This window comes from Lissotriton helveticus, chromosome 5_1 (genome assembly GCF_964261635.1).
Source record: "Lissotriton helveticus chromosome 5_1, aLisHel1.1, whole genome shotgun sequence".
Taxonomy (NCBI): Eukaryota; Metazoa; Chordata; class Amphibia; order Caudata; family Salamandridae; genus Lissotriton; species Lissotriton helveticus.
The window spans coordinates 2,130,852,100-2,130,879,114 of NC_136065.1; the positions used below are offsets into that span (position 1 = coordinate 2,130,852,100).

Here is a 27,015-nt window from a genome sequence, read left to right on the forward strand (position 1 = left end):
GAGAGGGGCGGGAGAGATGTGAGGAAGGGAGGGGAAGAGACAAGAGAAAGAACGGGTGAAGAGATGGGTTGAAGACGGGGAGAGAAACAAAAGATGGAGAAGCGGAGGGAGGAGAGAAGAGAGACAGGGCGAGTGCACTGAAGAGGGACGGGAGGAGAGAGGACAGGAGGGGCAGGAAAGAGAGAGAGAAAGGAAGAGAGAGAGAGCTGAAGGAGCTGGTGGAGAAGAAGGGGTAAAGGGGTAGAGGAGATGGAGAGATGAGGGCGGGGGGGTAAAAGGGGAAAGAGAAGGAGACAGAGTTGGAAGTAAGCCAGGAGGAGAATAGTAAAACTGGTCAAGAAAATACCAAGAGCAAGAAGAGGAGTGAAAGCCCGGGGAGAGGGAGGTGGGACAGTGAGGAGAGAGGGGAGAGGGGAGTAGAAGGGAAGGAAGAAAAGAGCGAGGGAGAATAAAAGGCAGAGGCGGGAAACCACCAAAGCAGATGGGACAGAGGGAGGAGAGAACAGGGCAGTGAGAAAGGGTGAGGGACAGAGGCAAAGTGATAAGAGAGGGGCAGTGAGAGAGGGAAACTGACAGAGGGAGGAAGGAGGCGATTAAAATGGAAGACAGTGAGAGTGGTTGAAGCCGAGGGAAGAGAGTGGAACAGCTTGAGAGGGACGGGGGGCCTTTGGAGGAGGAAAAAGAGTAGGACAATGTGAAAGGGACAGACAGGCCTGTGAGGGAAGAGAGCAGGACAGAGGGACAGATAAGACTGGAGGAGGGATGAGAGTGGGAGAAAGTGAAAGGGACAGCCAGGTCTGCAAGGGAAGGAAGCGGGACAGACGGACAGGCCTGGGAGAGAAGAGAAGGGGACAGACAGGCCTGTGGAGGAAGGATGAGAGCAGGACAGAGTGGAATGGACAGACAGACCTGTGGAGGAGTGAAAAGAATGAGACAGAGGGAAAGGGACCGACAGGCCTGTGGATGAGGGAAGAGGCTGGGACAAAGTGAGGGGGACATACAGGCCTGGGAGGGACAGACATCAGGACATAGGGGGAGGGGCAGACTGACCTGTGGAGGAGGGAAGAGAGCGGGACATAGTGAGAGGGACAGACAGACAGACCTGAGAGGGAAGAGAGTGGAACAGAGGGAAAGGGACAGACAGACAGGCCTGGGAGGGAAGAGAGTGGGACGGTGTGAGAAGGACAGACAGGTCTGTGTAGGAGGGAAGGGAGCAGGACAGACTGACAAGGACAGAGAGGCCTGGGAGGGAAGAGAGTGAGATAGAGTGAAAGGGACAGACAGGCCTGTGCGGAGGTGAGGGAGCAGGACAGACTGACAGGGAACAACAGACCTGGGAGGGGAGAGAGTGAGATAGAGTGAAAGGGACAGACAGGTCTGTGTAGGAGGGAAGGGAGCAGGACAGACTGCCAGGGACAGACAGGCCTGGGAGGTAAGAGAGTGGGACAGAGTGAGAGGGACAGACAGGCCTGGGAGGGGAGAGAGCAGGACAGACAGAGGGACAGATAAGACTGGAGGAGGGAAGAGAGTGGGACAGAGTGAGAGGGACAGACAGGTCTGTGTAGGAGGGAAGGGAGCAGGACAGACTGCCAGGGACAGACTGACCTGGGAGGGAAGAGAGCAGGGCAGAGTGAGAAGGTCAGAGAGGCCTGTGGATGAAGGAAGAGAGCAGGACAGACTGCCAGGGACTGACAGACCTGGGAGGGGGGCCTCGGTGACAAAGGGCCCCTCCCGCCGTCACGCGGGCCGGGCCCTAAGCGGAGTGGACAGATATGAACTGCAAATAACTTCTTAAAAAGGCCTAAGCGACCGCGGCGCCCGAGGGGGGTCGCCGGGCACAATGGGGGTGAGGCAATAAAAGTGCCCCCCCAGTCCTGTCGGGGGGGGGCTGTGAAATCGCAGCCGTGCCCCGATCTAATCGAATTACACGCCCGCCATTGTGCGCGGCCGTCACCGTCTGTCCCACCAGCCGGGGAGGGTGGGACCGCAGGACAGGCAGCCAGGGGACAAGTGGGGGCTCCGAGGGCCCCCCCGGACCGCAACGTCTGTTTCAAAGACATCCCAACACATGCTGCACGTTCACCGCCCGCCAGCCATGAATGGGGCCCGGGAGGGGCCCCTCATACAAGTGCCATGAAGGGGCGCTCAGCAGCCCCCCGCGGGGGGCTCGGGTGCTAATCCCCCCCATCTGCCCGCTCATTACCATTTAGTGGCTATCAGTTGCCAATCAGGGCTGAAAGGGCCTCGTAATGCCCATTATTGCTATTAAATGTAAACCTGGGCAGTTAGGGACCCGAGTCCCCCCCTTGCCCCCCCCATTCTGATCACTGTGTCTGCCAGAGCCAGGGTGTGTGTGTGTGTGTGTGAAGGAGGGGGGCTGGCTTCCTCGAGCTCCCAGAAGCGTCAGGACCGAGGTTTGAGGAGCTGTGACACAACATTGGGGAACAAACCGAGCATTTCAAGGTGAAGCGCGTATGAGGGTCCAGGGCAGACCGAAAGAGTGAGACAGGACAGGCGAAGCTCGTGGGTGAGACGCTGACAGCCAATGTGTGAGACAGCACACCAAAGCGTGAGGCGTGAGACGCTGACACCCAATGTGTGAGACACGACAGCAAAGTGTGAGACGCTGACAGCCAATGTGTGAGACAAGACACCAAAGCGTGAGACGCTGACACCCAATGTGTGAGACAGCACACCAAAGCGTGAGGCGTGAGACGCTGACAGCCAATGTGTGAGACAGCACACCAAAGCGTGAGACGCTGACACCCAATGTGTGAGACAGCACACCAAAGCGTGAGGCGTGAGATGCTGACAGCCAATGTGTGAGACAGGACACCAAAGCGTGAGACGCTGACACCCAATGTGTGAGACAGCACACCAAAGCGTGAGGCGTGAGATGCTGACACCCAATGTGTGAGACAGGACACCAAAGCGTGAGACGCTGACACCCAATGTGTGAGACAGCACACCAAAGCGTGAGGCGTGAGATGCTGACAGCCAATGTGTGAGACAGGACACCAAAGCGTGAGACGCTGACAGCCAATGAGTGAGACAGGACAGCAAAGCGTGAGGCTCGTGGGTGAGGAGTGAGACGCTGACACCCAATGTGTCAGAAACGACAGCAAAGCGTGAGACACTGACACCCACTGTGTGAGACAGCACACCAAAGCGTGAGGCGTGAGACGCTGACAGCCAATGTGTGAGACAGCACACCAAAGCGTGAGACGCTGACACCCAATGTGTGAGACAGCACACCAAAGCGTGAGGCGTGAGATGCTGACAGCCAATGTGTGAGACAGGACACCAAAGCGTGAGACGCTGACACCCAATGTGTGAGACAGCACACCAAAGCGTGAGGCGTGAGATGCTGACACCCAATGTGTGAGACAGGACACCAAAGCGTGAGACGCTGACAGCCAATGAGTGAGACAGGACAGCAAAGTGTGAGGCTCGTGGGTGAGGAGTGAGACGCTGACACCCAATGTGTCAGAAACGACAGCAAAGCGTGAGACACTGACACCCACTGTGTGAGACAGCACACCAAAGCGTGAGGCGTGAGACGCTGACAGCCAATGTGTGAGACAGCACACCAAAGCGTGAGACGCTGACACCCAATGTGTGAGACAGCACACCAAAGCGTGAGGCGTGAGATGCTGACAGCCAATGTGTGAGACAGGACACCAAAGCGTGAGACGCTGACACCCAATGTGTGAGACAGCACACCAAAGCGTGAGGCGTGAGATGCTGACACCCAATGTGTGAGACAGGACACCAAAGCGTGAGACGCTGACACCCAATGTGTGAGACAGCACACCAAAGCGTGAGGCGTGAGATGCTGATAGCCAATGTGTGAGACAGGACACCAAAGCGTGAGACGCTGACAGCCAATGAGTGAGACAGGACAGCAAAGCGTGAGGCTCGTGGGTGAGGAGTGAGACGCTGACACCCAATGTGTCAGAAACGACAGCAAAGCGTGAGACACTGACACCCACTGTGTGAGACAGCACACCAAAGCGTGAGGCGTGAGACGCTGACACCCAATGTGTGAGACAGCACACAAAAGCGTGAGATGCTGACAGCCAATGAGTGAGACAGGACACCAAAGCGTGAGACGCTGACAGCCAATGAGTGAGACAGGACAGCAAAGCGTGAGGCTCATGTGTGAGGAGTGAGATGCTGACACCCAATGTGTCAGACACGACAGCAAAGCGTGAGACGCTGACACCCAATGTGTGAGATAGCACACCAAAGCGTGAGGCGTGAGACGCTGACACCCAATGTGTGAGACAGCACACCAAAGTGTGAGGCGTGAGATGCTGACACACAATGTGTGAGACAGCACACCAAAGCCTGAGGCGTGAGACGCTGACAGCCAATGTGTGAGACAGGACTCCAAAGCGTGAGACGCTGACAGCCAATGAGTGAGACAGGACAGCAAAGCGTGAGACGCTGACACCCAATGTGTGAGACAGCACACCAAAGCGTGAGGCGTGAGATGCTGACAGCCAATGTGTGAGACAGGACACCAAAGCGTGAGACGCTGACACCCAATGTGTGAGACAGCACACCAAAGCGTGAGGCGTGAGATGCTGACACCCAATGTGTGAGACAGGACACCAAAGCGTGAGACGCTGACACCCAATGTGTGAGACAGCACACCAAAGCGTGAGGCGTGAGATGCTGACAGCCAATGTGTGAGACAGGACACCAAAGCGTGAGACGCTGACAGCCAATGAGTGAGACAGGACAGCAAAGCGTGAAGCTCGTGGGTGAGGAGTGAGACGCTGACACCCAATGTGTCAGAAACGACAGCAAAGCGTGAGACACTGACACCCACTGTGTGAGACAGCACACCAAAGCGTGAGGCGTGAGACGCTGACACCCAATGTGTGAGACAGCACACAAAAGCGTGAGATGCTGACAGCCAATGAGTGAGACAGGACACCAAAGCGTGAGACGCTGACAGCCAATGAGTGAGACAGGACAGCAAAGCGTGAGGCTCATGTGTGAGGAGTGAGATGCTGACACCCAATGTGTCAGACACGACAGCAAAGCGTGAGACGCTGACACCCAATGTGTGAGATAGCACACCAAAGCGTGAGGCGTGAGACGCTGACACCCAATGTGTGAGACAGCACACCAAAGCGTGAGGCGTGAGATGCTGACACACAATGTGTGAGACAGCACACCAAAGCCTGAGGCGTGAGACGCTGACAGCCAATGTGTGAGACAGGACACCAAAGCGTGAGACGCTGACAGCCAATGAGTGAGACAGGACAGCAAAGCGTGAGGCTCGTGGGCGAGGAGTGAGACGCTGACACCCAATGTGTCAGACACGACAGCAAAGCGTGAGACGCTGACACCCAATGTGTGAGACAGCACACCAAAGCGTGAGGCGTGAGACGCTGACCCCCAATGTGTGAGACAGCACACCAAAGCGTGAGGCGTGAGACGCTGACAGCCAATGTGTGAGACAGGACAGCCAAGCGAGGCTCGTGGATGAGGAGTGAGACGCTGACACCCAATGAGTGAGACAGGACAGCAAAGCGTGAGGCTCATGGGTGAGGAGTGAGACGCTGACACCCAATGTGTGAGACAGGACAGCAAAGCGAGGCTCGTGGATGAGGAGTGAGATGCTGACACCCAATGAGTGAGACAGGACAGCAAAGCGTGAGGCTCGTGGGTGAGGAGTGAGACGCTGACACCCAATGTGTGAAACAGGACAGCAAGGTGAGGCTCGTGGGTGAGGAGTGAGACGCTGACACCCAATGAGTGAGACTGGGAACAAAAGTGTGAGGCTCATGCCTAATGAGTGAGACACTGACACCCACGAGTGAGACAGGACACCAAAGCATGGGGCTCGTGGTTGAGGAGTGAGACACTGACATCAAATGAGTGAGACTGGGAAATAAAGCGTGAGGCTCATGCCTAATGAGTGAGACACTGACACCCAATGAGTGAGACTTTCAACCAAAGTGTGAGGCCCATGCCTAATGAGTGAGACACTGACACCCAATGAGTGAGACTTTCAACCAAAGCGTGAGGCTCGTGGGTGAGGAGTGAGACGCTGACACCCAATGAGTGAGACTTTCAACCAAAGTGTGAGGCCCATGCCTAATGAGTGAGACACTGACACCCAATGAGTGAGACTTTCAACCAAAGTGTGAGGCCCATGCCTAATGAGTGAGACACTGACACCCAATGAGTGAGACTTTCAACCAAAGTGTGAGGCCCATGCCTAATGAGTGAGACACTGACACCCAATGAGTGAGACTTTCAACCAAAGTGTGAGGCCCATGCCTAATGAGGAGACACCAACATCCAATGAGTGATGCTCTGCTCCGAGGAGTGAGACGAACAGCCAAAGGGTGAGACTGAATAAAGTGCACGGTTCATGCCTAAGGAGTGAGACCCATCACGTGTGTGGCACCTCCTGCTGCAGAACTACACAAACCAGCACATAACAAGACACATCTACGCAAAAGGTTATATTTGGACGCAGAGCAACAGGAAGAAGTATAAAGTAGTATATGCGTGGTGTACAGCGATAGGGAGTGGTGCAGAAAGTTACTTGTTGGGTGCACAGAGAGCAACAGTAGTGCAGAATGTTACCCTTGGGTCTAGAAAGATAGAGAGTGGTACAACATGTCACATTTGAGTGTAGAACAATATGCAGTGGTGTAAACTATACCCTTTGGGTGTACAGAGCTAGGGAGTGGTGCAGCATGTTACTTTTAGGTGTAGAGCATTAGAGATCAATGCAGAATGATACATTTGGTCGTAGATCGATAGAGATCAATTCAGAATTATACATTTGGGTGTAGAATAATAGAGATCGCTGCAGAATATTACATTTTGTTGTAGATCAATAGAGATCGCTGCAGAATGTTACATTTGGTTGTAGATCAATAGAGATCGGTGCAGAATGTTACATTTGGTTGTAGATCAATAGAGATCGGTGCAGAATGTTACATTTGGTTGTAGATCAATAGAGATCGGTGCAGAATGTTACATTTGGGTGTAGAGCACTAGAGGTCAATGCAGAATGATACATTTGGGTGTAGAGCGATTGAGATTGATGCAGAATGATACATTTGGGTGTAGAGCGATTGAGATCGATGCAGAATGATACATTTGGGTGTAGAGCGATTGAGATCGATGCAGAATGATACATTTGGGTGTAGAGCGATTGAGATCGATGCAGAATGATACATTTGGGTGTAGAGCGATTGAGATCGATGCAGAATGATACATTTGGGTGAAGATCAATAGAGATCGGTGCAGAATGTTACATTGGGGTGTAGATCAATAGAGATCGGTGCAGAATGTTACATTTGGGTGTAGATCAATAGAGATCGGTGCAGAATGTTACATTTGGGTGAAGATCAATAGAGATCGGTGTAGAATGTTATATTTGGATGTTGAGCACTAGAAGTCAATGCAGAATGAAACATTTGGGTGTAGAGCGAATGAGATCGATGCAGAATGATACATTTGGGTGTAGAGCGATAGAGATCGATGCAGAATGATACATTTGGGTGTAGAGCGATTGAGATCGATGCAGAATGATACATTTGGGTGTAGAGCGATTGAGATCGATGCAGAATGATACATTTGGGTGTAGAGCGATTGAGATCGATGCAGAATGATACATTTGGGTGAAGATCAATAGAGATCGGTGCAGAATGTTACATTTGGGTGTTGAGCACTAGAGGTCAATGCAGAATGAAACATTTGGGTGTAGAGCGATTGAGATCGATGCAGAATGATACATTTGGGTGTAGAGCGATTGAGATCGATGCAGAATGATACATTTGGGTGTAGAGCGATTGAGATCGATGCAGAATGATACATTTGGGTGTAGAGCGATTGAGATCGATGCAGAATGATACATTTGGGTGTAGAGCGATTGAGATCGATGCAGAATGATACATTTGGGTGTAGAGCGATTGAGATCGATGCAGAATGATACATTTGGGTGAAGATCAATAGAGATCGGTGCAGAATGTTACATTTGGGTGTTGAGCACTAGAGGTCAATGCAGAATGAAACATTTTGGTGTAGAGCGATTGAGATTGATGCAGAATATTACATTAGGTTGTAGATCGATGCAGAATATTACATTAGGTTGTAGATCGAAAGAGATCGCTGCAGAATATTACATTTGGTTGTAGATCGATGCAGAATATTACATTTCGTTGTAGATCGATAGAGATCGGTGCAGAATGTTACATTTTGTTGTAGATCAATAGAGATCAGTGCAGAATGTTAAATGTGGGTGCAGAAAGATAGAGATCGGTGCAGAATGTTACATTTGGGTGTAGAGCACTAGAGGTCAATGCAGAATGATACATTTGGGTGTAGAGCGATTGAGATTGATGCAGAATATTACATTAGGTTGTAGATCGATAGAGATCGCTGCAAAATATTACATTTGGTTGTAGATCAATAGAGATCAGTGCAGAATGTTAAACGTGGGTGCAGAATGATAGAGATTTGGTTGTAGATCAATAGAGATCGGTGCAGAATATTACATTGGGGTGTAGATCAATAGAGATCAGTGCAGAATGTTACCTTTGGGTGAAGATCAATAGAGATCGGTGCAGAATGTTACATTTGGGTGTAGAGCACTAGAGGTCAATGCAGAATGATACATTTGGGTGTAGAGCGATTGAGATCGATGCAGAATGATACATTTGGGTGTAGAGTGATTGAGATTGGTGCAGAATAATACATTTGGGTGTAGAGCAATTGAGATCGATTAAGAATGATACATTTGGGTGTAGAATGATAGAGATCAGTGCAGAATGTTACATTTGAGTGTAGATCAATGCAGAATATGACATTTGGTTGTAGATCAATAGAGATCGGTGCAGAATGTTACATGTGGGTGCCGAATGATAGAGATCGGTGCAGAATAATATATTTGGGTGTACATCAAGAGAGATCGATGCAGAATGATACATTTGGGTCCAGAGCGATTGAGATCGATTCAGGAGGTTATATTTGAATGTAGAATAATAGAGATCAGTGCAGAATGTTACATTTGGGTGTAGATTGCTGCAGAATATTACATTTGGGTGTAGATCAATAGAGATCGGTGCTGAATGTTGCATTTGGTTGTAGATCGATAGAGATCAGTGCAGAATACTACATGTGGGGGCAGAATGATAGAGATCGATGCAGAATATTACATTTCATTGTAGATCGATAGAGATCGGTGCAGAATGTTACATTTGGTTGTAGATCGATAGAGATCGGTGCAGAATGTTACATTTGGTTGTAGATCAATAGAGATCGGTGCAGAATATTACATTTGGGTGTAGATCGATAGAGATCGGTGCAGAATGTTACATTTGGGTGAAGATCAATAGAGATCGGTGCAGAATGTTACATTTGGTTGTAGATCGATAGAGATCGGTGCAGAATGTTACATTTGAGTGTAGATCAGTAGAGGTAGGTGCATAATGATATATTTGGTTGTAGATCGATGGAGATCAGTGCAGAATGTTACATTTTGGTTGTAGATCGATCGAGAACAATGTAGAATGTTAAATTTGGATGCAGAGCACTAGAGATTGGTACAGAATGCTACATTTGGGTGTAGTGACTGAGATCAGAGCAGAATGTTACAGTTGCGTGTACAGTGATAGAAATTAGCACAGAATGTTACGATGGGGTGTAGCAGAGACAGAGAGAGGTGCAGAGCGGTAACATTAGGTGTAGATCAATAGAGATTGGTGCAGAATGTTACATTTGGGTGTAGATCAATAGAGATTGGTGCAGAATGTTACATTTGGGTGTAGATCGATAGAGATCAGTGCAGGATATTACATTTTGGTGCAGAGTGATAAAGATTGGAGTAGAATGTTACATTTGGATGCAGAGCACTAGAGATTGGTACAGAATGCTACATTTGGGTGCAGTGACTGAGATCGGAGCAGAATGTTACAGTTGCGTGTACAGTGATAGAAATTGGCACAGAATGTTACGATGGGGTGTAGCAGAGACAGAGAGAGGTGCAGAGCGGTAACATTAGGTGTAGAGCGATAGAGAGTGGTGCAGAATGTTACATTTCAGTGTAGAGCATGAGTGGTACAGAATCTAACATTTTAGTGTTGGGGATAGGGAGTGGTGCAGAATGATACATACTCAACATATGGACATCTACAGGAGTAGAAAGACAAGTATCGGTGCAGATCCGCACGTGTTAATGGAACAGGACAATTATCAGTGCAAGGCTGCTTGTGTCAGAGCAAAGCCACAGATACACGCACAGCAGAGAGGTCACTTGCCTATGCAGAGCCACAGGTGTGGATGTAAAGCAACACATATCATTTCAAAGCACCTCGTGTCAGTGCAAGTGACAGGCGTGCACAGTGACAAGTATCAGTGCAAGAACATGAATCAGTGCACAGTGATCAGAATCACTGCAGGTCGACAGGAGTCGGTGCGGAGCAACAGGTGTCTGAGCAGAGCAAAAGGTGTTTGGAGTGACAAGTATCAGTGCACAGTGATACGAATCAGTGCACAGTCATACGAATCAGTGCACAGTCATACGAATCAGTGCACAGTCATACGAATCAGTGCACAGTCATATGAATCAGTGCACAGTCATACGAATCAGTGCACAGTCATACGAATCAGTGCACAGTCATACGAATCAGTGCACAGTCATACGAATCAGTGCACAGTCATACGAATCAGTGCACAGTCATACGAATCAGTGCACAGTCATACGAATCAGTGCACAGTCATACGAATCAGTGCACAGTCATACGAATCAGTGCACAGTCATACGAACTAGTGCTGATAGACAGATACTGGTGCAGAGGTACCGTGTCTGAGCAGGGCAACAGGCATGCAGAGTGATGCATCAGTGCAAGGAGACATAAATCAATGCACAGTGATACGAATCAATGCACTGTGATACGAGTCAGTGCACTGTGATACGAGTCAGTGCCAATAGACAGATACGGGTGCAGAGGTACCGGTGTCTGTGCAGGGCAACAGGCATGCAGAGTGATGCATCAGTGCAAGCAGAAATGAATCAGTGCACAGTGATGTGAATCAGGAGACAGGAATCAGTACACAATGATAAATCAGTGCAGATCGACAGATACTGGTGCAGAGCGACAGGTGTCTGTGCATGCATGCAGAGGAATATATCAGTGCAAGGAGGCATAAATCAGGGCACAGTGAAACGAATCAGGAGGTATGAATCAGTGCACAGTGATACAAATCAGTGCAGATCGATAGATACTGGTGCAGATCGACAGGTGACATGCAGTGGTGCGGAGTGACAGGTCTTGTGCAAAATGAGGTCTCCTCATAAAATTACAGGTGTGCCCTGCGTGACTAGCGTGCCCTCAGTGACAGTGTATCCTGAAGTCACAGGTGTGCCCTGCGTGACTAGCGTGCCCTCAGTGACAGTGTATCCTGAAGTCACAGGTGTGCCCTGCGTGACTAGCGCGCCCTCAGTGACAGTGTATCCTGAAGTCACAGGTGTGCCCTGCGTGACTAGCGCGCCCTCAGTGACAGTGTATCCTGAAGTCACAGGTGTGCCCTGCGTGACTAGCGCGCCCTCAGTGACAGTGTATCCTGAAGTCACAGGTGTGCCCTGCGTGACTAGCGCGCCCACAGTGACAGTGTATCCTGAAGTCACAGGTGTGCCCTGCGTGACTAGCGTGCCCTCAGTGACAGTGTATCCTGAAGTCACAGGTGTGCCCTGCGTGACTAGCGTGCCCTCAGTGACAGTGTATCCTGAAGTCACAGGTGTGCCCTGCGTGACTAGCGTGCCCTCAGTGACAGTGTATCCTGAAGTCACAGGTGTGCCCTGCGTGACTAGCGTGCCCTCAGTGACAGTGTATCCTGAAGTCACAGGTGTGCCCTGCGTGACTAGCGTGCCCTCAGTGACAGTGTATCCTGAAGTCACAGGTGTGCCCTGCGTGACTAGCGTGCCCTCAGTGACAGTGTATCCTGAAGTCACAGGTGTGCCCTGCGTGACTAGCGTGCCCTCAGTGACAGTGTATCCTGAAGTCACAGGTGTGCCCTGCGTGACTAGCGTGCCCTCAGTGACAGTGTATCCTGAAGTCACAGGTGTGCCCTGCGTGACTAGCGTGCCCTCAGTGACAGTGTATCCTGAAGTCACAGGTGTGCCCTGCGTGACTAGCGTGCCCTCAGTGACAGTGTATCCTGAAGTCACAGGTGTGCCCTGCGTGACTAGCGTGCCCTCAGTGACAGTGTATCCTGAAGTCACAGGTGTGCCCTGCGTGACTAGCGTGCCCACAGTGACAGTGTATCCTGAAGTCACAGGTGTGCCCTGCGTGACTAGCGTGCCCTCAGTGACAGTGTATCCTGAAGTCACAGGTGTGCCCTGCGTGACTAGCGTGCCCTCAGTGACAGTGTATCCTGAAGTCACAGGTGTGCCCTGCGTGACTAGCGTGCCCTCAGTGACAGTGTATCCTGAAGTCACAGGTGTGCCCTGCGTGACTAGCGTGCCCTCAGTGACAGTGTATCCTGAAGTCACAGGTGTGCCCTGCGTGACTAGCGTGCCCTCAGTGACAGTGTATCCTGAAGTCACAGGTGTGCCCTGCGTGACTAGCGCGCCCTCAGTGACAGTGTATCCTGAAGTCACAGGTGTGCCCTGCGTGACTAGCGCGCCCTCAGTGACAGTGTATCCTGAAGTCACAGGTGTGCCCTGCGTGACTAGCGCGTCCTCAGTGACAGTGTATCCTGAAGTCACAGGTCTGCCCTGCATGACTAGCGCGCCCTCAGTGACAGTGTATCCTGAAGTCACAGGTGTGCCCTGCGTGACTAGCGCGCCCTCAGTGACAGTGTATCCTGAAGTCACAGGTGTGCCCTGCGTGACTAGCGTGCCCTCAGTGACAGTGTATCCTGAAGTCACAGGTGTGCCCTGCGTGACTAGCGTGCCCTCAGTGATAGTGTATCCTGAAGTCACAGGTGAGCCCTCAGACACAGGTGTGCCCTGAATCACAGATGTGCCCTGAGACACAGGTGTGCCCTGAGCCACAGGTGTGTGCTGAGCCACAGGTGCTTGATGAGTCACAGGTGTGCATTGAGTCACAGGTGTGCATTGAGTCACAGGTGTGCATTGAGTCACTGGTGTGCATTGAGTCACTGGTGTGCGCTGAGTCACACATGTGCACTGAGACACAGGTATGCCCTGAGTCACTGGCGTGTGTTGAGTTACAATGTGCCCTGAGTCACATATGAGCCCTGAGTCAATGGTGTGTGTTGAAGCATAGGTATGTGTTCAGTCACAGGTGTGTGCTGAGTCATACATGTGCCCTGAGACTCGGGTGTGCCCAGAGTCACTGGTGTGTGCTGAGTCACAGGTGTCCCCTGAGTCACAGGTTTGTGCTGAGTCACGGGTGTGTGCTGAGCCACATGTGCTTGCTGAGTCACAGGTGTGTGTTGAGTTACAATGTGCCCTGAGACATAGATGTTCCATGAGTCACTGGTGTGTGCTTAGTGACAGGTGTGCCCTGACTTACAGGTGTGTACTGAGCCACAGGTGTGCTCTGAGTCACACATGTCCCCTGATACACGTGTGTGCTGGGTCACAAGTGTGTATTGAGTCACAAATGTGCCCAGACACACAGATGTGCCCTGAGTCAATGGTGTGTGCTGAGTCACAGGTGTGCCCTAAGTTACAGGTGTGTGCTGAGTCACACATGTGCCCTGATACACATGTGTGTGCTGGGTCACAGGTGTGTGTTGAGTCACAACTGTGTCCTGAGTCACAGGTATTCCCTGAGTCACAGGTATGCCCCCTGAGTGACAGCTGTGCCCTGAGTCACTGGTGTGCATTCAGTCACAGGTGTACCCTGAGTCACAGGTGTGTGCTGAGTCACAGGTGTACCGTGAGTCACAGGTGTGTGGTGAGTCACAGGTGTTCCCTGAGTCACAGGTGGGTGCTGAGTAATAGGTGTGTGGTGAGCCACAGGTGTGCCCTGAGTCACAGGTGTGGGCGGAGTTACAGCTGTGCCCTGTGTGACTGGCGTGCCCATAGGACAGGTCTACTCTTGCTCTTCGTGGGTCCCGAGTAGCAGCCGGTCCCTGCGTCAGTTGTGCAATGAGTGAACGGTGTGCAGTGTGACAACTGCGCTGTTAGCGATAAGTTTATATTGAGGGACAGGTGTGCCCATGAGTGAGTGTATCCTTAGTGGCAGGTGTGCAGAGTGGCACGTGTGATTTGAGCGATTGATTTACGCTGAATGACAGGTGTGCCATGAGTGACAGGTGTGTCATGATTGACAGGTGTTGCCTGAGTGATAGGATGGCCTGAGGGATAGGTGTACTCTGAGGATAGTGTATCTTGAATGAGAGGTATGAGTCACAGGTGTGCACTAAGTGACAGTTGTGCCCTGAGAAAGGTGAGTGATGAGTCACAGGTGTGTGCTGAGTGACATGTGGGCACTGAGTGACCGTGAGTGCTGAGTCATAGATGTGCTCTGTGTCACAGGTGTGCCCTGAGACACAGGTGTGCGCCAAGTCACAGGTGTACGCCGAGTCACAGGTGTACGCCGAGTCACAGGTGTACGCCGAGTCACAGATGTGCCCTGAGTGACAGCTGTGCCCTGAGTCACAGGTGTGTGCTGAGCCACATGTGCTTGCTAAGTCACATGTGTGTGCTGAGTCACATGTGAGCCCTGAGTTACAGGTGTGGGCTAGGTCACAGGTGTGTGCTTAGTCACTGGTGTGTGCTGAGTCAATGGTGTGTGCTGAGTCACAGGTGTGCGTTGAGTCACAGGTGAGCCCTCAGACACAGGTGTGTCATGAATCACAGATGTGCCCTGAGACACAGGTGTGCCCTGAGACACAGGTGTGCCCTGAGTGACAGCTGGTGCAGTGTGACAACTGCGCTGTTAGCGATAAGTTTATATTGAGGGACAGGTGTGCCCATGAGTGAGTGTATCCTTAGTGGCAGGTGTGCAGAGTGGCACGTGTGATTTGAGCGATTGATTTACGCTGAATGACAGGTGTGCCATGAGTGACAGGTGTGTCATGATTGACAGGTGTTGCCTGAGTGATAGGATGGCCTGAGGGATAGGTGTACTCTGAGGATAGTGTATCTTGAATGAGAGGTATGAGTCACAGGTGTGCACTAAGTGACAGTTGTGCCCTGAGAAAGGTGAGTGATGAGTCACAGGTGTGTGCTGAGTGACATGTGGGCACTGAGTGACCGTGAGTGCTGAGTCATAGATGTGCTCTGTGTCACAGGTGTGCCCTGAGACACAGGTGTGCGCCAAGTCACAGGTGTACGCCGAGTCACAGGTGTACGCCGAGTCACAGGTGTACGCCGAGTCACAGATGTGCCCTGAGTGACAGCTGTGCCCTGAGTCACAGGTGTGTGCTGAGCCACATGTGCTTGCTAAGTCACATGTGTGTGCTGAGTCACATGTGAGCCCTGAGTTACAGGTGTGGGCTAGGTCACAGGTGTGTGCTTAGTCACTGGTGTGTGCTGAGTCAATGGTGTGTGCTGAGTCACAGGTGTGCGTTGAGTCACAGGTGAGCCCTCAGACACAGGTGTGTCATGAATCACAGATGTGCCCTGAGACACAGGTGTGCCCTGAGACACAGGTGTGCCCTGAGTGACAGCTGTGCCCTGAGTGACAGCAGTGCTCTGAGTCATGGGTGTGTGCTGAGTCATGGGTGTGTGCTGAGTCATGGGTATGTGCTGAGTCACGGGTGTGTGCTGAGTCACGGGTGTGCCCTGAGTTACAGATGTGTGCTAGGTCACAGTTGTGATCTGGGTCACAGGTGTGATGAGTCAATGGTGTGTGATGAGTCACACGTGTGCATTGAGTCACAGGTGAGCCCTCAGACACAGGTGTGCCCTGAATCACTGGTGTGCCCTGAGACACAGGTGTGCCCTGAGACACAGGTGTGCCCTGAGTCATGGTTATGCCCAGAGTCACAGGTATGCCCAGAGTCACAGGTATGCCCAGAGTCACAGGTATGCCCAGAGTCACAGGTATGCCCAGAGTCACAGGTGTGTGCTGAGCCACATGTGCTTGATGAGTCACAGGTGTGCATTGTGTCACAGGTGTGCACCCTCCCGCCAGATCAACGAACCCCAACCAAGCAGCCAACAACCTCACACAGTGGATCACCAACTGCGCTGACGACCTCGCACCCCTGAAGAACCATCCCAACAGGCCCGGCAGCAAGAGAGCCTCCTGGTTCAACGACGACCTCAAAAACTCCAAGAAGAACTGCCGTACCCTCGAGAAAGCCTGGCGGAAGAACCCGACTACAAACAACATGACCGCCCTCAAGCACGCCACCCGCAAACATCACCAGCTGATCCACACCACCAAGAAGACAGCATTCAAGGATCGACTAGACAACAACGCACACAACAGCAAGGAACTCTTCAGCATCATCAAAGAGCTCTCCAACCCCAGCGCCGGAAACAACAACATCACTCCCTCACAAGACCTCTGCGACTCTCTCGCCTCGTTCTTCCACCGCAAGATCACAGACATACACAACAGCTTCGGCGCACAGACCACGCACCCAACCTCAGAACCAACGCCCACCACCACCCTTCGCGCCTGGACCCCGGTCAGCACCGAAGACACCATCCACACGATGAACACCATCCACTCCGGATCGCCACCCGACTCATGCCCCCACCATGTCTTCAACAAGGCCGACTCCGTCATCGCACCCCAGCTCCGGGACATCATCAACTGCTCCTTCAACACCGCCACCTTCCCGGAGAGCTGGAAGCATGCCGAACTCAGCGCCCTCCTGAAGAAACCATCAGCAGAATCCAACCAAACTCAAGAACTACCGCCCCATCTCGCTCCTCCCGTTTCCGGCCAAAGTCATTGAGAAGACCGTCAACAAACAGCTTGCCGCCTTCCTCGAGACGAACGGATCCCTCGACCACTCGCAGTCCGGCTTCCGATCCAACCACAGCACCGAGACCGCCCTCATCGCAGCCACTGACGACATCTGAGCCCTGCTCGACAACAGGGAAACAGCGGCCCTCATCCTCCTGGACCTCTCCGCAGCGTTCGACACTGTCTGCCACCGCACCCTAGTGCAACGCCTCAGCAACACCAGAATCCAAGAGAAGGCACTGGAGTGGATCATCTCGTTCCTCACCGAAAGAACCCAGAGAGTCCGCCTCCCCCGTTCAGATCCGAGGCCACCGAAGTCATCTGCTGAGTACCACAAGGATCATCACTCAGCCCCACCCTCTTCAACGTCTACATGAGCCCCCGCGCAGCCATCGCACGCCAACACAACCTCAACATCATCTCCTACGCCGACGACACCCAGCTGATCCTCTCCCTCACCAACGACCCAGCCACCGCCAGAACCAACCTACACGAAGGGATGAAAGACGTAGCCGAGTGGATGATGAACAGCCGCCTGAAACTGAACTCAGACAAGACGGAAGTCTTCATCCTTGGATCATCACCCTCTGCCTGGGACGACTCCTGGTGGCCCCCTGCCCAGCGCACCCAAACCAACGGACCATGCACGCAACCTGGGCTTCATCCTGGACTCCTCCCTCTCGATGACCGGACAAGTCAACGTCGTCTCATCATCATGTTTCAACATCCTACGCATGCGCCGAAAGATCTTCCGATGGATCCCCACCGCAACCAGGAAGATGGTCACACAGGCACTCGTCACCAGCCGACTGGACTACGGAAACACCCTCTACACCGGAACCACAGCCAAACTGCAGAAAAGACTCCAACACATCCAGAACGCCTCCGCACGACTCATCCTGGACATCCCCCGACACAGCCACATCTCCAGACACCTGAGAGACCTGCACTGGCTCCCCGTCAGCAAGAGACTCACGTTCCGACTCCTCACCCACGCACACAAGACCCTTCACGACCTGGGCCCCAGGTACCTCAACAACCGCCTGACCTTCTACACTCCTAACCGCCAGCTACGATCGACCAGCCATGCCCTCGCCGCCGTTCCACGCATCCGAAGAGCCACCATGGGAGGAAGATCCTTCTCCTACCTGGCAGCCAAGACTTGGAACTCCCTCCCCATCCACCTCCGTCTTACCCAAGACCACCTCGCCTTCAGGAAGCAACTCAAGACCTGGCTCTTCGAGCAGTAGCGGACCCCTCTCCCCCAAGCGCCTTGAGACCCTCCGGGTGAGTAGCGCGCTATACAAATTTCCTGATTGATTGATTGATTGATTGATTGAGTCACAGGTGTGCATTGAGTCACAGGTGTGCATTGAGTCACAGGTGTGCATTGCGTCACAGGTGTGCGCTGAGTCACAGGTGTGCGCTGAGTCACACATGTGCACTGAGACACAGGTATGCCCTGAGTCACTGTGTGTGTTGAGTTACAATGTGCCCTGAGTCACATTTGTACCCTGAGTCAATGATGTGTCTTGAATCACAGGGGTGCGTTGAGTCACAGGTGTGCGCTGAGTCACAGGTGTGCGCTGAGTCACACGTGTGCCTTGAGACACACTTATGCCCCGAGTCACTGGTGTGTGCTGAGTCACAGGTGTGCCCTGAGTCACAGGTGTGTGCTGAGTCACAGGTGTGCTGAGTCACATGTGTGTGCTGAGTCATGGGTGTGTGCTGAGTCATGGGTGTGTGCTGAGCCACATGTGCTTGCTGAGTCACAGGTGTGTGTTTTTTTTGTTTTTAGAGTTTTATATAGTGCGAACTAGACCCGAACTGAATCAGGTATCAGAGCGCTTTACATAGCACCAGTTACGTTACATGAGGACAAGCATTCATATTAGGCACGGGGAGATTAAGTGATTTGCCCAGAATCATAGGAGGTTTTTGGCGTCGTTACCGAGACTCGAACCCAGATCCCCAGGTCCGAGGTCGAGCGCCCTAGCCGTTAGGCCAAGGGTTACAGTGTGCCCTGAGACACAGATGTACCATGAGTCAATGGTGTGTGCTGAGTGACAGGTGTGCCCTGAGTCAAAGGTTTGTGCTGAGTTCACAGATGTGCCCTGAGACACTTGTGTGTGCTGGGTCACAAATGTGCCTTGAGTCACAAAAGTGCCCTGAGTCACAGGTATTCCCTGAGTCACAGGTATTCCCTGAGTCACAGGTATGCCCCCTGAGTGACAGCTGTGCCTTGAGTCACAGGTGTGTGTTGAGTCACAGGTGTGTGCTGAGCCACATGTGCTTGCTGAGTCACAATTGTGTGCTGAATCACAGATGTGCCCTGAATCACAGGTGTGCCCTGAGTCACTTGTGTGTGCTGAGTCACAGGTGTTCCATGAGTCACAGGTAGGTGCTGAGCCATAGGTGTGTGGTGAGCCACGGGTGTGCCCTGAGTCACAGGTGTGTGCTAGGTCACAGGTGTGTTCTGGGTCACAGGTGTGTGTTGAGTCAATGGTGTTTGCGGAGTCACAGGTGTACGTTGAGTGACAGGTGTACCCTGTGTCACAGGTATGTACTGAGTCACAGGTGTGCCCTGAGTCACACATGTGCCCTGAGACACAGGTAAGACCTGAGTCAATGGTGTGTGTTAAGTTACAATGTGCCCTGAGTCACAGGTGTGTGCTGAGTTACAGAAGTGCCCTGAGATACAGATGTTTCAGAAAAGGGGGTGGTGATGAACAGAGTGTCTGAATTAAGCAGACCACTCTTACCCAGTCCAAAGATCAGGGCTTGATCCATCGCCGTTTTTTAGCTCACTGCACCATCCCAGCTCAGAACCTGGCTACATGCAAATTAGTCTGTTCCTGTCCCAGTGCATGATGGAACAGGGCAAACCAAACTACCAAGCCAATTCTTATACTGGGAAGGAAACAAGCTACCGGGGACCGGTTTCTGGCATTTCAGCCTCGTCGGCCCGGCTTGCTTGAATCCTGATGGTGCAATGAGCAAGGGACTCACATCTGAGTATACCCTTCCACGCTTATGGTGGACAAAATGATTCAGAAAAGGGGGTGGTGATGAACAGAGTGTCTGAATTAAGCAGACCACTCTTACCCAGTCCAAAGATCAGGGCTTGATCCATCCCCGTTTTTTAGCTCACTGCACCATCCCAGCTCAGAACCTGGCTACATGCAAATTAGTCTGTTCCTGTCCCAGTGCATGATGGGAACAGGGCAAACCAAACTACCAAGCCAATTCTTATACTGGGAAGGAAACAAGCTACCTGGGACCGGTTTCTGGCATTTCAGCCTCGTCGGCCCGGCTTGCTTGAATCCTGATGGTGCAATGAGCAAGGGACTCACATCTTAGTATACCCTTCCACGCTTATGGTGGACAAAATGATTCAGAAAAGGGGGTGGTGATGAATAGAGTGTCTGAATTAAGCAGACCACTCTTACCCAGTCCAAAGATCAGGGCTTGATCCATCACCGTTTTTTAGCTCACTGCACCATCCCAGCTCAGAACCTGGCTACATGCAAATTAGTCTGTTCCTGTCCCAGTGCATGATGGGAACAGGGCAAACCAAACTACCAAGCCAATTCTTATACTGGGAAGGAAACAAGCTACCGGGGACCGGTTTCTGGCATTTCAGCCTCGTCGGCCCGGCTTGCTTGAATCCTGATGGTGCAATGAGCAGTTTGGTCTGCCCTGTTCCCATGATGCACTGGGCCAGGGACAGACTAATTTCCATATAGCCAGGTTCTGAGCTGGGATGGGGCAGTGAGCTAAATAACGGTGATGGATCAAGCCCTGATCTTTGGACTGGGTAAGAGTGGTCTGCTTAATTCAGACACTCTGTTCATCACCACCCCCTTTTCTGAACCGTTTTTGGCCACTATAGGTGTGGCAGGGTATACTCAGACATGAGTCCCTTGCTCACTGCTCCATCAGGATTCAAGCAAGCTGGGCCGACGAGGCTGAAATAATAATAATAATATAATCTTTATTCGGTTTTTTTAGCATTGCAAAAACCATAAAAGATGACATAACAATACAAACAATCATGAAGAAGATAAAACACAATACATTTATACAATTTCTTAAAAAAAGTGTGAGATAAAAAATATCAGTGATTTACGTCAAATTTAAATAGGCACTACGTTTTTAAAGGTTATTTCTGTGTCTTATAATACATTTAAGAAAGTTTAATACGTGATACACAGTGGATTCAGAGTCCAAATGTTGTAATGCCAACATTGCTGGGCGGCATTGTCTATAACCCCATTTTTTTAATAGGGGGATAAGCCATATTTTTCGATGGGGATGGAAAAACTTACAGAACAATATTGTGTGAATGGTGGCCTGTGAGGAAAGACCATCACATGGGCACAGGTCCATCTGTACATTCCAGTTGTTTTTTTCCGGAAATGTCACTAGCCTGAAAAAAAGGTTCATTCTGAACCTAGTGAGGAGCATCTTTTCGTATGTTGTAATCTCCAGAGTCAGATATAGCTGCATTTTTGGGGCCTGCTGTGTCATAATTGCGTGCATCACAGATTTTTTTGCAATTGATGCAGACAGTCTCAGGGATTCCAAATGGCTCAACGCAGTTTGCTTCAGATCTTTTTTGGAGATGTTTTTTAGGTTTTCTGGTTCATGGTAGTATTGTGGTAACCCTAAGTCGGTAAAAAAATGTCTTACATAGGACAGCCAAACTATTTTATTGGCATGGTCCAAACCCATGGTGTCCTGTAGGATGCTTTTGGTCAAACTATTTTTTTCCGACAACCATACTCGCCTCCACAACATTAATGGTTGAATTTTGATTAGATCTTCGATATATGGGATTCCGAGTTCCATATGTGAGGCATAGATGGAAGTGCCCCGAGGTGTTGATAAAAGGAATCTTAAGAAAATATTTTCTTCTTTTTGTATGGAGCCAATGGAAGTGTGACCCCAGATCCCTGCGCCATATAATGCTATGGATTGACATTTGGCAGCATATATCTGTAATAGTTCTGCTGGCGGTCTTTTTCCAAGCTTATTAGAGAATTTAATCAGTGCCATAATTGCACGTTTGAATAGGTGTCTCCTGGCCTCAACTGCGGCTTTCCAATTCAGGGCGTCGTCTATCATTACACCTAAGTAGGGGTATTGTGAAGTTTTTCCGATTTTTTGTTTGTTCAGATAGATGGGCTTGGATGCTTTTTTTGGTCCACCAACTACCATGACAAAAGTTTTTTTGATGTTAATGTGCAAATCCAAGGCACCCATGAAATCTGCATATTTGGACAGAGATTTCTGCAGTTCGATGGGTGTTCGTGCTAAGATGACTGCATCGTCAGCGTAGAGTAGCGCTGGGATCAAGCGATCTTTTGCTCTTGGAAGGTCCTTCCCCCCTCTCATCATAGCCTCTTCTAATCCGTTGGTATAAAGTGAGAAGAGGAAGGGGGCAAGGACACAACCTTGCCTCACTCCTCGCTCTACGCTGAATTGTGCCGTCAGTTCTCCTCTTGTCCCGTACCTTACTCTCGCAGTAGCTTTGCTGTAGAGCTCCCTTAAAAAATCCAAAAGAGGGGGATCAACCCCCATGGTGCTCAGCAGTGACCAAAGCTTTGCGTGTGAGACGCAATCGAAGGCGGAAGACAAGTCCACATATACCATGTAAATCGCGCCAGATTTAGCATGGGTGTACTTAGATGTTAGCAGGCTTAGGTTTAGGGCCTGCTCGATGGTTCCAAAGCCCTCCCTAAAGCCAAACTGTAGGTGAGAAAGGATGTTTTTGTCTTCTACCCACTGTTGTAGCTTTCCGAGAAGGACTCTGCCGACTAGTTTGCCCAAAGAGTCAAGAAGGGAGATTGGGCGATAGCACTTCGGGTCTTGTCGATCTCCCTTCTTATAGATTGGGACCATGATGGAGGAGGTCCACGAATCTAGCAGGCCGAGTTTCGATGTTGCTATACAAACTCTTGTAATTATCGGTATCCAGAGTTCGGGAAGATACTTAAATAAATCAACTGGAACCCCGTCGGGGCCGGGTGCTTTTCCGGATTTGCTTGAGGATAGCGCCATTTCGAAGTCCTGCAGGTCTACCTCCAATTGAATGGGATAGATAACTGGGTTAAAAGTGGGCTCAAGATCTTCGGTGTTAGAATGTTGTTTGAAGATTTTAGAGAAATGGTTCACCCATGTATCCTCATCAATAGCTACATCAATTTTTGGCGCGTTGGAGTCTGCTAGCAGAGGAGTTTTGACTATTTTCCAGAAAGCCTGACTGTCTTTCTGGAGTGCACTCGAATGCAGAGCTTTCCATAAGGATTGTTTTAGATCTTTTTTCCTTAGGCTTCTAGCTGAGTTGTACTCACGTCGAAGAGCTTGGATAGTGATTTTATCTCTGGTTGGATTTCTGAGTGCTTTCCTCAAATTGGTCTGTGCTTTGGTGCAATCTCGATTGAACCAGCCTGTAGAGGTATTCTTATTTTGTATAGGTGTGTTAGTTAACAGTTTATTAACTTGTTCTATTATTTGGTTGAAGTTTTCCAAGATTTGCTTAGGCTCTGTAGTTGGATCAAGACAGATCAAGATATTACTGTAAGTAGTTGTTACTAGCCGCTTTGTAAGAATGTTAGGGTCCACTTTTTCCCATTTTATCGTAAATCCGTTTGTTTTACTCAGTTGGAGCCTGTTTTGGTTTAGCATGTTTGCTATAGTTGCCATCGGAGACCTTTGTCGAATTATTTGGATTTTTAAACTTAGTGCGGAATGATCGCTGAGATTGTTTTCCAGGATTAACATGCTGTTGATTTGATCTTTCAATCCTTCTGATACAATTACATAGTCCACAGTAGTTTCATGGCCCCTTTTTTTTATTTTTTTATTTTAATTTCTTTTATAGCGCTGGAATCAATCCCGTAAGGGTATCTCCGCGCTGAGCCAGCTATAGAATTCTCAGTCAGTGCATCTAGGTGAATTAAGTGGACAGGAATGCTTCTTGATAAAGAAGGGTTTTTAATGTTTTCCTGAAAGATAGATAGTTGGTAGTTGATCTAACATCAGGTGGCAAATTGTTCCATAAGGCAGGTCCAACCGATGAAAAGGCACGGTCTCCTTGTCTGGATTTCTTTCTGTAGGTGGGTTCCAGCCTGTTATTAAGCGCTTCTGTGGGGTTTATGATTTGCAGGTCCAGGTCAGAGAGTGTTCTATTCATGGCGAGCCCCACTACTGAGTGTGTGAAGTGAACCAAAGGATTATTGTGTTCGTCTACCAATCCACAGTTGGCGTTGTTTTCGCAAGGATGCAGGTTATAATCTCCTCCCCAGATTAAATGGGAATTTACTTTATTCTGTTTGGGATAGCGGTGTTCGACTACTTTTTCTTTAATACGTGAGAGAACAGCTAAAAATGCATCTTCCTCTAGATTGTTATAAATATTAATTAGCGTAATGGGGGAGTTTTTGCCAATTGTGATCGTGATGATCTGAAAATTCGATAATAGCTCAGCCTTATAGATCTTTAAGTCAGGAATTGTATTTGCCAGGTAGATTACCAATCCCCCTTTGGGTCTACCTGAAGTACTAGGGAGGGCAGGGGATGTAAATGTCCTATACCCTACAAGATGGAGGGGGGTCCTTGCCCAAGTCTCCTGGAGGCATATAATTTGTGTGTACTTCAGGAAGCCGGCAACAGACCCATCCTCAATTTTCTTTCTAAGCCCCGCCACATTCCAGAAAACTATCGAGATCTGAGTGAATGTATTATCTGGGGCGATTTTTTCCGTTTGTGGGGGGGCGGGAGGGGAAATACACAAATCCGGGGTTATTCGGGGGGCCTCCGGACTTTCCATTTTTTGTCAATCGACCATTTCTAATCCACTAAACCTGTTTGTGGTCGGGATACCTCGCCAATTTTGTCTATTGACGTTAACTCTATGGGTAGGCCCGAATGGTTGAAAGTGTGGCCTCTCCCACTGCTCCCAGATTCTGGATCTGTTATGTGGGCCCACAACCTGCCAAGGGGGTTCACTCTGGTGGGGATTTCGGTTTGCTAACCACCAAGAATCATCGTTATATCCGTGATGCGATGATATCCTTGGTCCTGCAGCCTCTAGCTCCCACGGTTGCGGGATCGGGTTACGCCAAAAGTTATCAGTGTGGCGGGTATGGTTATGATTGTTGTACCTTTTTGGGTAGAAATAGGACAGTGATCTAGTTGCAACCCCTCCCGGGGTGATGTTAAATTCCCGGGAGCAGAGGTATTCCACCATGCTGGGATCCTCGAACGTGATTACAACGCAATCGCCTCGAAGCGTTTTTTTCCTATAGCCTACCCACGGGGTCCGACAAACTGAGGCTATTTTGCTGTTCCAGTGGGGCGGCGCAGGGCGATTTGTATTCAGCCAATGCTGAACCTTATTCTGTAGAGACCAGTTGGGCTCTATTCCCTCACCTGTAAGTTCTGGTACCCCTGTCATGACCACCACGTATGGAGATGCCTCAGGTGGCATATTTAAGGTAGGTCTTTGGTCTATCGGCCTTCCTGGGGCACTATTTGGGGGGTTTGTGTTTGTGTTTGTTACAGCAGGGGTACTAGGGACAGGTGGGATTGTGGTTGGGGTAGTTACTGTTGGGGTTAATTGGGAATTAGTTTGCAGAGAACTAATCAATGACTTGGGAGTTGGTTTTTGTACATCCGGGAGGGTAACTACTTTTGAAGAGGTTGTTGTAGATTGCGTTTTAGTCTGTGCGGCAGGTAGGGTGACTGATTTTTTTGTTACAGGAAGAGTAATCGGGGCGCATTGGAGTGGTTTTGGGTGAGATTGTGGGGGAATAAATTTTAGGGAGCCTAGGATTTTCGTTACTTGACTCTCAATGTTAATGAGTCTGGATTCTAGCGGGCGAATGTAAGAATTTAGGAGAGAAGCTATCTCCTTCATTAGTCTCGCTAGTTCCCGCTCCCTACCTGGTTTCTGTGGGGTTCCGGATTCTGAGATTAAAGAATCTTGTAGATCGTGTGGTAAATGATGTACTATAACAGGATTAATTGTTGGGGGAGCAGAGTGCTGTGATAGTGTTGGAAAGTTTGTATCATCGACCAAAGTTGGGTGAATAACTACTTTAGTATTTACGATGTGCTCAGGGGATTTTCTTACGTTCCTTTTCCTTATAGCTCCCTCCCGCCTCCCTTTCATTTGTTCTGTTTCTTCCGGCGTGGGGTCTGGAAAGATGTCAGGAGTTTTTTCGAGATCACTTTCTGAAAAAATCACTGAAATTTGTGTTGCTGAAAGATCAACATTATTTGGAAGGCTAAGTCTATTTGCATTTGCCACAATTTGACTAGGTGCTGGCTGAATCTCTGGGGTTTTTGCAGTTGCCAATAATCCCAATGAGGATCGACGTGCGATTTCAAGTTCCGTTGAGACCCTCCTCTCGATTAAGCTTATGCTTTGATCGATGAATGTGTTCGCTTTGGCTAAGAAGTCATCCATAGGGCCCAATAATGTTTCTCCTATATCTTTCTTGTTGGGTTTTTTTAGCTTGGTAGATCTTGTATTCATTTTTGTGGTCATTATCCAATAGGTAAGTGTTGGCAGCTCTTTTGTGTTAGCTATCAATAGCAAGAAAGTCAACAGAAAATAGGTAGTACCTGTATTGAGCCGACCGAGGAATTGAAGTTAGGGGGGTAGCCCGGACCGGACTCTCACGTTCTCGAACGGCCTCAAACGGCCCGCTCTTTGCCCGGTCTTCGCCCCGGGCTCCGACCCGCGCGCGTCCCGCGAGGCGCGTGTCCTGGGTCGGTTTATGAGGTGCGGCTGTGATTGGAGGCGTGACACTGGGAGGGGGCGCGGCTACACACGGGAAGAGGACCAGCTGGGGTTGGTGAATGCTGGTCCTCGCAGTCCCGGGGCCGGCGCCTCTCCCTCCTCTGCGGCCACGAGGTCTTGGCTAACTCCCAGCCGGTTCCGCTGTGCAGGGCAAGATGGTCAGCGACTCCAGTCGCGCTGAATCCTCGGACAGGGGAACAAACACCAGGCAGTCAATTAGCGAGTGGCACCCGCGAAGCGGGTGCCGCGAGAAGTTAAGGGGCTCGGCTGGAGGCGTGGCACTGGGAGGGGGCGCGGCTACACACGGGAAGAGGACCAGCTGGGGTT

At 50.3% G+C, this 27,015-nt stretch overlaps 1 protein-coding gene across 1 annotated transcript in view; it reads right to left on the bottom strand.

The window, feature by feature from the left end:
• Positions 1-27,015, bottom strand: part of ASS1 (argininosuccinate synthase 1) — a 358,057-nt gene that overhangs the window by 123,909 nt on the left and 207,133 nt on the right. The gene's annotated exons all lie outside the window — the stretch shown is intronic.